Here is a 14427-nt window from a genome sequence, read left to right as displayed (position 1 = left end):
TGTCAATGTGATGTACAGTACGAATGAGCTGCTATCTTCCTCCTTTAGTCAATGTGATCTACAGTACTAATGAGCTGATATCTTCCTCCTTAAGTCAATGTGATGTACAGTACGAATGAGCTGCTATCTTCCTCCTTTAGTCAATGTGATGTACAGTACTAATGAGCTGCTATCTTCCTCCTTAATGTCAATGTGATGTACAGTACTAATGAGCTGCTATCTTCCTCCTTAATGTCAATGTGATGTACAGTACTAATGAGCTGCTATCTTCCTCCTTTAGTCAATGTGATGTACAGTACTAATGAGCTGCTATCTTCCTCCTTAAGTCAATGTGATGTACAGTACTAATGAGCTGCTATCTTCCTCCTTAATGTCAATGTGATGTACAGTACTAATGAGCTGCTATCTTCCTCCTTAAGTCAATGTGATGTACAGTACTAATGAGCTGCTATCTTCCTCCTTAAGTCAATGTGATGTACAGTACTAATGAGCTGCTATCTTCCTCCTTAAGTCAATGTGATGTACAGTACTAATGAGCTGCTATCTTCCTCCTTAAGTCAATGTGATGTACAGTACTAATGAGCTGCTATCTTCCTCCTTAAGTCAATGTGATGTACAGTACTAATGAGCTGCTATCTTCCTCCTTAAGTCAATGTGATGTACAGTACTAATGAGCTGATATCTACCTCCTTAAGTCAATGTGATGTACAGTACTAATGAGCTGCTATCTTCCTCCTTAAGTCAATGTGATGTACAGTACTAATGAGCTGCTATCTTCCTCCTTAAGTCAATGTGATGTACAGTACTAATGAGCTGCTATCTTCCTCCTTTAGTCAATGTGATGTACAGTACTAATGAGCTGCTATCTTCCTCCTTTAGTCAATGTGATCTACAGTACTAATGAGCTGATATCTTCCTCAAGTCAATGTGATGTACAGTACTAATGAGCTGCTATCTTCTTCCTCAAGTCAATGTGATGTACAGTACTAATGAGCTGATATCTTCCTCCTTAAGTCAATGTGATGTACAGTACTAATGAGCTGCTATATTCCTCAAGTCAATGTGATGTACAGTACTAATGAGCTGTTATCTTCTTCCTCAAGTCAATGTGATGCACAGTACTAATGAGCTGATATCTTCCTCCTTAAGTCAATGTGATGTACAGTACTAATGAGCTGCAATCTTCTTCCTTAAGTCAATGTGATGTACAGTACTAATGAGCTGATATCTACCTCCTTAAGTCAATGTGATGTACAGTACTAATGAGCTGATATCTTCCTCAAGTCAATGTGATGTACAGTACTAATGAGCTGCTATATTCCTCAAGTCAATGTGATGCACAGTACTAATGAGCTGATATCTTCCTCCTTAAGTCAATGTGATGTACAGTACTAATGAGCTGCAATCTTCTTCCTTAAGTCAATGTGATGTACAGTACTAATGAGCTGATATCTTCCTCCTTAAGTCAATGTGATGTACAGTACTAATGAGCTGATATCTTCCTCAAGTCAATGTGATGTACAGTACTAATGAGCTGCTATCTTCCTCCTTAAGTCAATGTGATGTACATTACTAATGAGCTGATATCTTCCTCCTTAAGTCAATGTGATGTACAGTACTAATGAGCTGATATCTACCTCCTTAAGTCAATGTGATGTACAGTACTAATGAGCTGATATCTTCCTCCTTAAGTCAATGTGATGTACAGTACTAATGAGCTGATATCTACCTCCTTAAGTCAATGTGATGTACATTACTAATGAGCTGATATCTTCCTCCTTAAGTCAATGTGATGTACAGTACTAATGTGCTGATATCTTCCTCAAGTCAATGTGATGTACAGTACTAATGAGCTGATATCTTCCTCAAGTCAATGTGATGTACAGTACTAATGAGCTGTTATCTTCTTCCTCAAGTCAATGTGATGCACAGTACTAATGAGCTGATATCTTCCTCCTTAAGTCAATGTGATGTACAGTACTAATGAGCTGCAATCTTCTTCCTTAAGTCAATGTGATGTACAGTACTAATGAGCTGATATCTTCCTTCCTTAAGTCAATGTGATGTACAGTACTAATGAGCTGATATCTTCCTCAAGTCAATGTGATGTACAATACTAATGAGCTGATATCTTCCTCCAAGTCAATGTGATGTACAGTACTAATGAGCTGATATCTTCCTCCTTAAGTCAATGTGATGTACAGTACTAATGAGCTGATATCTTCCTCCTTAAGTCAATGTGATGTACAGTACTAATGAGCTGCATATCTTCTTCCTTAAGTCAATGTGATGTACAGTACTAATGAGCTGATATCTACCTCCTTAAGTCAATGTGATGTACAGTACTAATGAGCTGATATCTTCCTCAAGTCAATGTGATGTACAGTACTAATGAGCTGCTATATTCCTCAAGTCAATGTGATGCACAGTACTAATGAGCTGATATCTTCCTCCTTAAGTCAATGTGATGTACAGTACTAATGAGCTGCAATCTTCTTCCTTAAGTCAATGTGATGTACAGTACTAATGAGCTGATATCTTCCTCCTTAAGTCAATGTGATGTACAGTACTAATGAGCTGATATCTTCCTCAAGTCAATGCGATGTACAGTACTAATGAGCTGCTATCTTCCTCCTTAAGTCAATGTGATGTACATTACTAATGAGCTGATATCTTCCTCCTTAAGTCAATGTGATGTACAGTACTAATGAGCTGATATCTACCTCCTTAAGTCAATGTGATGTACATTACTAATGAGCTGATATCTTCCTCCTTAAGTCAATGTGATGTACAGTACTAATGAGCTGATATCTACCTCCTTAAGTCAATGTGATGTACATTACTAATGAGCTGATATCTTCCTCCTTAAGTCAATGTGATGTACAGTACTAATGAGCTGATATCTTCCTCAAGTCAATGTGATGTACAGTACTAATGAGCTGATATCTTCCTCAAGTCAATGTGATGTACAGTACTAATGAGCTGTTATCTTCTTCCTCAAGTCAATGTGATGCACAGTACTAATGAGCTGATATCTTCCTCCTTAAGTCAATGTGATGTACAGTACTAATGAGCTGCAATCTTCTTCCTTAAGTCAATGTGATGTACAGTACTAATGAGCTGATATCTTCCTCCTTAAGTCAATGTGATGTACAGTACTAATGAGCTGATATCTTCCTCAAGTCAATGCGATGTACAGTACTAATGAGCTGCTATCTTCCTCCTTAAGTCAATGTGATGTACATTACTAATGAGCTGATATCTTCCTCCTTAAGTCAATGTGATGTACAGTACTAATGAGCTGATATCTACCTCCTTAAGTCAATGTGATGTACATTACTAATGAGCTGATATCTTCCTCCTTAAGTCAATGTGATGTACAATACTAATGAGCTGATATCTACCTCCTTAAGTCAATGTGATGTACATTACTAATGAGCTGATATCTTCCTCCTTAAGTCAATGTGATGTACAGTACTAATGAGCTGATATCTTCCTCAAGTCAATGTGATGTACAATACTAATGAGCTGATATCTTCCTCAAGTCAATGTGATGTACAGTACTAATGAGCTGATATCTTCCTCCTTAAGTCAATGTGATGTACAGTACTAATGAGCTGCTATCTTCCTCCTTTAGTCAATGTGATGTACAGTACTAATGAGCTGATATCTACCTCCTTAAGTCAATGTGATGTACAGTACTAATGAGCTGCTATCTTCTTCCTCAAGTCAATGTGATGTACAGTACTAATGAGCTGATATCTTCCTCCTTAAGTCAATGTGATGTACAGTACTAATGAGCTGATATCTTCCTCAAGTCAATGTGATGTACAGTACTAATGAGCTGCTATCTTCCTCCTTAAGTCGATGTGATGTACAGTACTAATGAGCTGATATCTTCCTCCTTAAGTCAATGTGATGTACAGTACTAATGAGCTGATATCTACCTCCTTAAGTCAATGTGATGTACAGTACTAATGAGCTAATGAGATGAATGAATGCATGCCAGTCTGAATAACTATATAAATTAGGGAGGAAAGGGTTCAATGCTTCCTGTTCTCTTTAAAACCGTCAGCTTTAAAAAAAACATGTCTGCAGAGAAGGACGATCTGTAGCTTTTAAGACTCATTCTGCAGCCCATCAGAGGCAGCTGTGATGTCAGACTGGTGAGACATGGTGTGTTGGGAAGACACACCAGCAGGAAGGAGACAAGACACTGTACATAACCTCCCCATCATCAAACATCTCTTCTCACGTCTGGCTTCACTCCCCCTGACAGGCAGCATCCGCAAAACCAGAGCACCCTTCACCTCATGCCTCATCTAGGATCTCAGGCTCTCATTGTCAGAGCATCAATTGCATGGCTAAATTGCAAGTTACACAGAGTTATTCCAGGGGTGGATTTGATGCCAAATTCAGTTCATGATCATTTTGTCTTGTTCGCTCCTTTGTGTTTTTTTAGGGAGAAAGGAGGCAGACTTCTGATGCATTAGTTTAGGGTGTGATTGAAAGGGGTTGTGGGAGATGAACTAGCCAAAAGGTCTGTCTAACATTACTACAGAAGGCCAATTACTCCCATCACTTCCTTCTCCTCTAATACACACCCTTGAAAAATCATCATCAAATGTACCTAGATGTCCATGTGCGCTTATCTAAGCCACTTGTGTGCTTATCTAAAAATGACATTGTGCCCAAACTCCAAACACTCCGGTATATTTCCCAGCATGGACACAAACACAACCTTTTATTTAAGGGGTGGATCAGCTTTAATATTGCAGAAAGATTGTTGCTTACATCAATGTAATTGTCTGCATCATTTCCAATCCCCCATATATTTCTGGGATAAATATATACATACATACACATAAAACATATAATACATACATATATATAAATACATAAACATTCATACGTATACACACACAGTTGAAGTGGGAAGTTTACATACACTTAGGTTGGAGTCATTAAAACTAGTCTACATACACTTAGGTTGGAGTCATTAAAACTAGTTTACATACACTTAGGTTGGAGTCATTAAAACTAGTTTACATACACTTAGGTTGGAGTCATTAAAACTAGTTTACATACACTGAGGTTGGAGTCATTAAAACTAGTTTACATACACTTACGTTGGAATCATTAAAACTAGTTTACATACACTTAGGTTGGAGTCATTAAAACTAGTTTACATACGCTCAGGTTGGAGTCATTAAAACTAGTCTACATACACTTAGGTTGGAGTCATTAAAACTAGTTTACATACACTTAGGTTGGAGTCATTAAAACTAGTTTACATACGCTCAGGTTGGAGTCATTAAAACTAGTTTACATACACTTACATTGGAGTCATTAAAACTAGTCTACATACACTTAGGTTGGAGTCATTAAAACTAGTTTACATACGCTCAGGTTGGAGTCATTAAAACTAGTCTACATACACTTAGGTTGGAGTCATTAAAACTAGTTTACATACTCTTAGGTTGGAGTCATTAAAACTAGTTTACATACTCTTAGGTTGGAGTCATTAAAACTAGTCTACATACACTTAGGTTGGAGTCATAAAAACTAGTTTACATACACTTAGGTTGGAGTCATTAAAACTAGTCTACATACACTTAGGTTGGAGTCAAAAACTAGTTTACATACACTTAGGTTGGAGTCATTAAAACTAGTTTACATACACTTAGGATGGAGTCATTAAAACTAGTTTACATACACTTAGGATGGAGTCATTAAAACTAGTTTACATACACTTAGGATGGAGTCATTAAAACTAGTTTACATACACTTAGGATGGAGTCATTAAAACTAGTTTACATACGCTCAGGTTGGAGTCATTAAAACTAGTTTACATACACTTAGGTTGGAGTCATTAAAACTAGTTTACATACTCTTAGGTTGGAGTCATTAAAACTAGTCTACATACACTTAGGTTGGAGTCATAAAAACTAGTTTACATACACTTAGGTTGGAGTCATTAAAACTAGTCTACATACACTTAGGTTGGAGTCAAAAACTAGTTTACATACACTTAGGTTGGAGTCATTAAAACTAGTTTACATACACTTAGGATGGAGTCATTAAAACTAGTTTACATACACTTAGGATGGAGTCATTAAAACTAGTTTACATACACTTAGGTTGGAGTCATTAAAACTTGATTTTATGGTAACTGTAGGGACGACGTCGTTGATGCACATATTGATGAAGCCGGTGACTGAGGTGGTAAGGTCCTCAGTGCCATTTGATGAATCCTGGAACATGTTCCAGTCTGTGTTAGCAAAACAGTCCTGTTAGCATAGCATCCACGTCATCCGACCACTTCCGTATTGAGCAAGTTTTTGCTTGTAACCAGGAATCAGCAGGATAGAATTATGGTCAGATGTGCCAAATTGAGAACAAGGGAGAGCTGTGTACGCGTCTCTGTGTGTGGAGTGAAGGTGGTCTAGAGTTGTTTTCCTCTGGTTGCAGATGTGACATGCCAGTAGAAATGATGTAAAACTCAGATTTGAGTTTCCTGCATTAACGTCCCCGGCCACTAGGAGCGCTGCTTCTGGATGAGCATTGTCTTGTTTGCTTATGGCCTTATACAGCTGGTTAAGTGGCCTTATACAGCTCGTTGAGTGGCCTTATACAGCTGGTTGAGTGGCCTTATACAGCTGGTTGAGTGGCCTTATACAGCTGGTTAAGTGGCCTTATACAGCTCGTTGAGTGGCCTTATACAGCTAGTTGAGTGGCCTTATACAGCTCGTTTAGTGGCCTTATACAGCTCGTTGAGCGGCCTTATACAGCTGGTTAAGTGGCCTTATACAGCTGGTTAAGTGGCCTTATACAGCTCGTTGAGTGGCCTTATACAGCTCATTGAGTGGCCTTCTACAGCTCGTTGAGTGGCCTTATACAGCTGGTTGAGTGGCCTTATACAGCTGGTTGAGTGGCTTTATACAGCTGGTTGGGTGGCCTTATACAGCTGGTTGAGTGGCCTTATACAGCTGATTGAGTGACCTTATATAGCTCGTTGAGTGGCCTTATACAGGTCGTTGAGTGGCCTTATACAGCTCGTTGAGTGGCTTTATACAGCTCGTTGAGTGGACTTATACAGCTCATTGAGTGGCCTTATATAGCTCGTTGAGTGGCCTTATACAGCTCGTTGAGTGGCCTTATACAGCTCGTTGAGTGGCCTTATACAGCTCGTTGAGTGGCCTTATATAGCTCATTGAGTGGCCTTATACAGCTCGTTGAGTGGCCTTATACAGCTCGTTGAGTGCCCTTATACAGCTGATTGAGTGGCCTTATACAGCTCGTTGAGTGGCCTTACACAGCTCGTTGAGTGGCCTTATACAGCTCGTTGAGTGGCCTTATACAGCTTGTTGAGTGGCCTTATACAGCTGATTGAGTGGCCTTATATAGCTCATTGAGTGGCCAGAATCGGTTTGTGGTGGTAAATACAGCTTGTTTAGGTGGCCTTAGTAATAACAGCTGATTGCCATTTAGGCCTTATCCATAGCGACTTACAGTCAGTGGCCAGAATCGGTTTGTGGTGGTAAACCCACTACCCTGGCGTTACAAAAAAATATAGGTGAAAACATTCTTAGTAGATAGTGTGGTCAACAGGTTATCATGAGGTACTCTACCTTAGGCGAGCAATACCTGGAGATACCTTAATATTAGACATCGCGCACCAGCTGGTATTGACAAATAGACACACACCCCCACCCCTCTTCTTACCGGGTGTAGCTGTTCTGTCCTGGCGATGCACAGAGAAGCCACGGAAAACCAAACAAACTATATATTATCTGTATCGTCTTTCAGCCACGACTCGGTGAAATATAAGATTTTACCGTTTAAATGTCCCGTTAGTAGGATAGTCTCCAACGGAGTTCATCCAGCTATTCTCCAGTAATAGTAGAGGCTGGTTACCCACTTGCCAACAGATTCTCACAAGGCACCCTGATCTCTTCTCCCTGTTTTTCCTTATTTTCTTCATGTGAATGACAGGGATTTGGGCCGTGTCTGGGAGAAACATTACATCATTCGCATCAGACTCATTAATAAAGAAAAAAATCTTTGTTCAATTTGAGGTGTGTAATCGCTGTTCTGATATCCAGAAGCTCTTTTCGGTCGTAAGAGACGGTAGCATCAACATTATGCACAAAATAAGATACAAACAACGCAAAAAAACACAATTGGTTAGGAGCCTGTAAAACGGCAGACATCACCTACGGCGCCAAGAGATATCCCTCTTCAATGTAAATATATCCCTCTTCAATGTAAATATATCCCTCTTCAATGTAAATATATCCCTCTTCAATGTAAATATATCCCTCTTCAATGTAAATATATCCCTCTTCAATGTAAATATATCCCTCTTCAATGTAAATATATCCCTCTTCAATGTAAATATATCCCTCTTCAATGTAAATATATCCCTCTTCAATGTAAATATATCCCTCTTCAATGTAAATATATCCCTCTTCAATGTAAATATATCCCTCTTCAATGTAAATATATCCCTCTTCAATGTAAATATATCCCTCTTCAATGTAAATATATCCCTCTTCAATGTAAATATATCCCTCTTCAATATAAAGATATCCCTCTTCAATGTAAATATATCCCTGTTCAATGTAAATATATCCCTCTTCAATGTAAATATATCCCTCTTCAATGTAAATATATCCCTCTTCAATGTAAATATATCCCTCTTCAATGTAAATATATCCCTCTTCAATGTAAATATAGCCCTCTTCAATGTAAATATAGCCCTCTTCAATGTAAATATATCCCTCTTCAATGTAAAGATAGCCCTCTCCAATGTAAATATAGCCCTCTTCAATGTAAATATATCCCTCTTCAATGTAAATATATCCCTCTTCAATGTAAATATATCCCTCTTCAATGTAAAGATATCCCTCTTCAATGTAAAGATATCCCTCTTCAATGTAAATATATCCCTCTTCAATGTAAATATATCCCTCTTCAATGTAAATATATCCCTCTTCAATGTAAATATAGCCCTCTTCAATGTAAATATATCCCTCTTCAATGTAAATATATCCCTCTTCAATGTAAAGATATCCCTCTTCAATGTAAATATATTCCTCTTCAATGTAAATATGGCCCTCTTCAATGTAAATATAGCCCTCTTCAATGTAAATATAGCTCTCTTCAATGTAAATATATCCCTCTTCAATGTAAATATATCCCTCTTCAATGTAAATATATGCCTCTTCATTGTAAATATAGACCTCTTCAATGTAAATATATTCCTCTTCAATGTAAATATATTCCTCTTCAATGTAAAGATATCGCTCTGCAATGTAAATATAGCCCTCTTCAATGTAAAGATATCCCTCTGCAATGTAAATATAGCCCTCTTCAATGTAAAGATATCCCTCTGCAATGTAAATATAGCCCTCTTCAATCTAAAGATATCCCTCTGCAATGTAAAGATATCCCTCTGCAATGTAAAAATATCCCTCTTCAATGTAAAGATATCCCTCTTCAATGTAAAGATATCCCTCTTCAATGTAAATATATCCCTCTTCAATGTAAATATATCCCTCTTCAATGTAAAGATATCCCTCTGCAATGTAAAGATATCCCTCTTCAATGTAAATATATCCCTCTTCAATGTAAAGATATCCCTCTGCAATGTAAAGATATCCCTCTGCAATGTAAAGATATCCCTCTTCAATGTAAAGATATCCCTCTGCAATGTAAATATAGCCCTCTTCAATGTAAAGATATCCCTCTGCAATGTAAAGATATCCCTCTTCAATGTAAAGATATCCCTCTGCAATGTAAATATAGCCCTCTTCAATGTAAAGATATCCCTCTGCAATGTAAAGATATCCCTCTTCAATGTAAAGATATCCCTCTGCAATGTAAATATAGCCCTCTTCAATGTAAAGATATCCCTCTTCAATGTAAATATATCCCTCTTCAATGTAAAGATATCCCTCTGCAATGTAAAGATATCCCTCTGCAATGTAAAGATATCCCTCTTCAATGTAAAGATATCCCTCTGCAATGTAAATATAGCCCTCTTCAATGTAAAGATATCCCTCTGCAATGTAAAGATATCCCTCTTCAATGTAAATATATCCCTCTGCAATGTAAAGATATCCCTCTGCAATGTAAAGATATCCCTCTTCAATGTAAAGATATCCCTCTGCAATGTAAATATAGCCCTCTTCAATGTAAAGATATCCCTCTGCAATGTAAAGATATCCCTCTTCAATGTAAAGATATCCCTCTTCAATGTAAAGATATCCCTCTTCAATGTAAAGATATCCCTCTTCAATGTAAATATATCCCTCTTCAATGTAAAGATATCCCTCTTCAATGTAAAGATATCCCTCTTCAATGTAAAGATATCCCTCTTCAATGTAAAGATATCCCTCTTCAATGTAAAGATATCCCTCTGCAATGTAAAGATATCCCTCTGCAATGTAAAGATATCCCTCTGCAATGTAAAGATATCCCTCTGCAATGTAAAGATATCCCTCTGCAATGTAAAGATATCCCTCTGCAATGTAAAGATATCCCTCTGCAATGTAAAGATATCCCTCTTCAATGTAAAGATATCCCTCTGCAATGTAAAGATATCCCTCTGCAATGTAAAGATATCCCTCTTCAATGTAAAGATATCCCTCTGCAATGTAAAGATATCCCTCTGCAATGTAAAGATATCCCTCTGCAATGTAAAGATATCCCTCTGCAATGTAAAGATATCCCTCTGCAATGTAAAGATATCCCTCTTCAATGTAAAGATATCCCTCTGCAATGTAAATATATCCCTCTGCAATGTAAATATATCCCTCTTCAATGTAAAGATATCCCTCTTCAATGTAAATATATCCCTCTGCAATGTAAAGATATCCCTCTGCAATGTAAATATATCCCTCTTCAATGTAAAGATATCCCTCTTCAATGTAAAGATATCCCTCTTCAATGTAAATATATCCCTCTGCAATGTAAATATATCCCTCTGCAATGTAAAGATATCCCTCTTCAATGTAAATATATCCCTCTGCAATGTAAATATATCCCTCTGCAATGTAAAGATATCCCTCTGCAATGTAAAGATATCCCTCTGCAATGTAAAGATATCCCTCTGCAATGTAAAGATATCCCTCTGCAATGTAAAGATATCCCTCTGCAATGTAAATATATCCCTCTGCAATGTAAATATATCCCTCTGCAATGTAAATATATCCCTCTGCAATGTAAAGATATCCCTCTTCAATGTAAATATATCCCTCTGCAATGTAAATATATCCCTCTGCAATGTAAAGATATCCCTCTGCAATGTAAAGATATCCCTCTGCAATGTAAAGATATCCCTCTGCAATGTAAAGATATCCCTCTGCAATGTAAAGATATCCCTCTGCAATGTAAAGATATCCCTCTGCAATGTAAAGATATCCCTCTGCAATGTAAAGATATCCCTCTGCAATGTAAAGATATCCCTCTGCAATGTAAAGATATCCCTCTGCAATGTAAAGATATCCCTCTGCAATGTAAAGATATCCCTCTGCAATGTAAAGATATCCCTCTGCAATGTAAAGATATCCCTCTTCAATGTAAAGATATCCCTCTTCAATGTAAAGATATCCCTCTGCAATGTAAAGATATCCCTCTGCAATGTAAAGATATCCCTCTTCAATGTAAAGATATCCCTCTGCAATGTAAAGATATCCCTCTTCAATGTAAAGATATCCCTCTTCAATGTAAAGATATCCCTCTGCAATGTAAAGATATCCCTCTGCAATGTAAAGATATCCCTCTTCAATGTAAAGATATCCCTCTGCAATGTAAAGATATCCCTCTTCAATGTAAAGATATCCCTCTGCAATGTAAAGATATCCCTCTTCAATGTAAAGATATCCCTCTGCAATGTAAAGATATCCCTCTTCAATGTAAAGATATCCCTCTGCAATGTAAATATATCCCTCTTCAATGTAAATATATCCCTCTGCAATGTAAATATATCCCTCTTCAATGTAAAGATATCCCTCTGCAATGTAAATATATCCCTCTTCAATGTAAATATATCCCTCTTCAATGTAAAGATATCCCTCTTCAATGTAAAGATATCCCTCTGCAATGTAAAGATATCCCTCTTCAATGTAAAGATATCCCTCTGCAATGTAAAGATATCCCTCTGCAATGTAAAGATATCCCTCTGCATGGGGGAGAGAGGGGTGGCCGCCGCATGCGTCTGAATCCAGAGGCCCAAGGAGGGGAGAGGAGGTGGCAGAGCAGGGAATCTGGGGACAGGTATGACAGTAATTATCAGTGTTTGTCACATAATGTATGTTTGTCACGGGGGGTTGAGCTGACAGAGGGAACTCTATTAGACAACCCACCCCTATATTGTTTTAATCACACACACACACACACACACACACACACACACACACACACACACACACACACACACACACACACACACACACACACACACACACACACACACACACACACACACACACACACACACACACACACACACACACACACACACACACACACCTCATGCTCTGGCAGTCACCTCCTCCAACCCACTGCCTTGCTCTGCTGTTTATATGCAAAATGCTATCAGAGCAATCTGTCACACAAACATCATCACCAACCCTCCCCGTCTCCTCCCTTTTCCTCCCCCTCTCCTCCCCTCTCCTCCCCTCTCCTTACCTTTCCCTCTTTCAACAAATCCATGACTGAAACAGATGAACCATCCTAGTGTGGACGCTGCCTCCATATTGATGTTATGAGGGAGGAACAAAGAGGAACTCGTTTGGTGTTACTTGCTTCATCAAGTAGAAAACGCATTAAAAGGTTCAAGATGGCGTCTGAATTGTCTCATTTGTAACTAGCAGTGCTGCTGTTGAGAGTGAGAGGAAGAGAGAAAGGTGAAAATCAATGTAGACAGACCCAGCAATAGACAGATCAATCTCTTATCTATGCTCAGGACGTCATGCCCATTACAATGTCGCAGCCATTAACCTGTCAGAGAAAGACCACCACACATGCTCTCTCTCACTAACACACACACATACACACACACAGGTACACACACAGGTACACACACACAGGTACACACATACACACACACACAGGTACACACATACACACACACAGGTACACACACACAGGTACACACATACACACACACAGGTACACACATACACACACACAGGTACACACATACACACACACAGGTACACACATACACACACACACAGGTACACACACACCTCAGTTTTTATAAAGTTGATATCAAATTCTAATTGTGCCGAAGGGCTCCAAGTTTACATGTATAGAACGACACTCCAGAGCAGTGGAGATTAACAGAGATTAGATGTGCAACTGGATCATATAACTAGAAGGGTTTCTCTTCTCTTCTGGCTGTTGTTGCGGCAGGCAGGCAGTTGGGAGGACAGCCACAGGGCTTGGCGTCTGTCTGTCTGCGTGAGAGAGAGCTAAGGATTTGAGTAACAGCCCTCTTCTCTTCTGGCTGTTGTTGCGGCAGGCAGGCAGTTGGGAGGACAGCCAGAGGGCTTGGCGTCTGTCTGTCTGCGTGAGAGAGAGCTAAGGATTTGAGTAACAGCCCTCTTCTCTTCTGGCTGTTGTTGCGGCAGGCAGGCAGTTGGGGGAGGACAGCCAGAGGGCTTGGCGTCTGTCTGTCTGCGTGAGGCAGTTGGGAGAGAGCTAAGGATTTGAGTAACAGCCCTCTTCTCTTCTGGCTGTTGTTGCGGCAGGCAGGCAGTTGGGAGGACAGCCAGAGGGCTTGGCGTCTGTCTGTCTGCGTGAGAGAGAGCTAAGGATTTGAGTAACAGCCCTCTTTCCTTCTGGCTGTTGTTGCGGCAGGCAGGCAGTTGGGAGGACAGCCAGAGGGCTTGGCGTCTGTCTGTCTGCGTGAGAGAGAGCTAAGGATTTGAGTAACAGCCCTCTTCTCTTCTGGCTGTTGTTGCGGCAGGCAGGCAGTTGGGAGGACAGCCACAGGGCTTGGCGTCTGTCTGTCTGCGTGAGAGAGAGCTAAGGATTTGAGTAACAGCCCTCTTCTCTTCTGGCTGTTGTTGCGGCAGGCAGGCAGTTGGGAGGACAGCCACAGGGCTTGGCGTCTGTCTGTCTGCGTGAGAGAGAGCTAAGGATTTGAGTAACAGCCCTCTTCTCTTCTGGCTGTTGTTGCGGCAGGCAGGCAGTTGGGAGGACAGCCAGAGGGCTTGGCGTCTGTCTGTCTGCGTGAGAGAGAGCTAAGGATTTGAGTAACAGCCCTCTTCTCTTCTGGCTGTTGTTGCGGCAGGCAGGCAGTTGGGAGGACAGCCAGAGGGCTTGGCGTCTGTCTGTCTGCGTGAGAGAGAGCTAAGGATTTGAGTAACAGCCCTCTTTCCTTCTGGCTGCCGCATGGCTGCTGTTACTATG

The 14427-nt window shown here is 39.6% G+C and overlaps 1 long non-coding RNA gene across 2 annotated transcripts; it reads left to right on the top strand.

Annotated features, from left to right (window-relative positions):
* Positions 1 to 4933: 4933 nt before the first annotated feature.
* On the top strand, positions 4934 to 6071 carry LOC127912451 (uncharacterized). Of its 2 annotated transcripts, XR_008082789.1 has the most exons (5): positions 4934 to 4954; positions 4990 to 5059; positions 5550 to 5584; positions 5933 to 5967; positions 6036 to 6071. It is a non-coding gene; the product is annotated as an uncharacterized LOC127912451 (long non-coding RNA). The 2 variants fall into 2 exon arrangements; XR_008082788.1 differs by lacking the exon at positions 6036 to 6071 and having other exon boundaries at positions 5933 to 5993.
* Positions 6072 to 14427: the final 8356 nt, after the last annotated feature.

This window comes from Oncorhynchus keta, chromosome 27 (assembly GCF_023373465.1).
Source record: "Oncorhynchus keta strain PuntledgeMale-10-30-2019 chromosome 27, Oket_V2, whole genome shotgun sequence".
Classification (NCBI taxonomy): Eukaryota; Metazoa; Chordata; class Actinopteri; order Salmoniformes; family Salmonidae; genus Oncorhynchus; species Oncorhynchus keta.
Note: the sequence above shows the minus strand (reverse complement) of the source record. Positions and strands in the feature narration are given on the sequence as shown.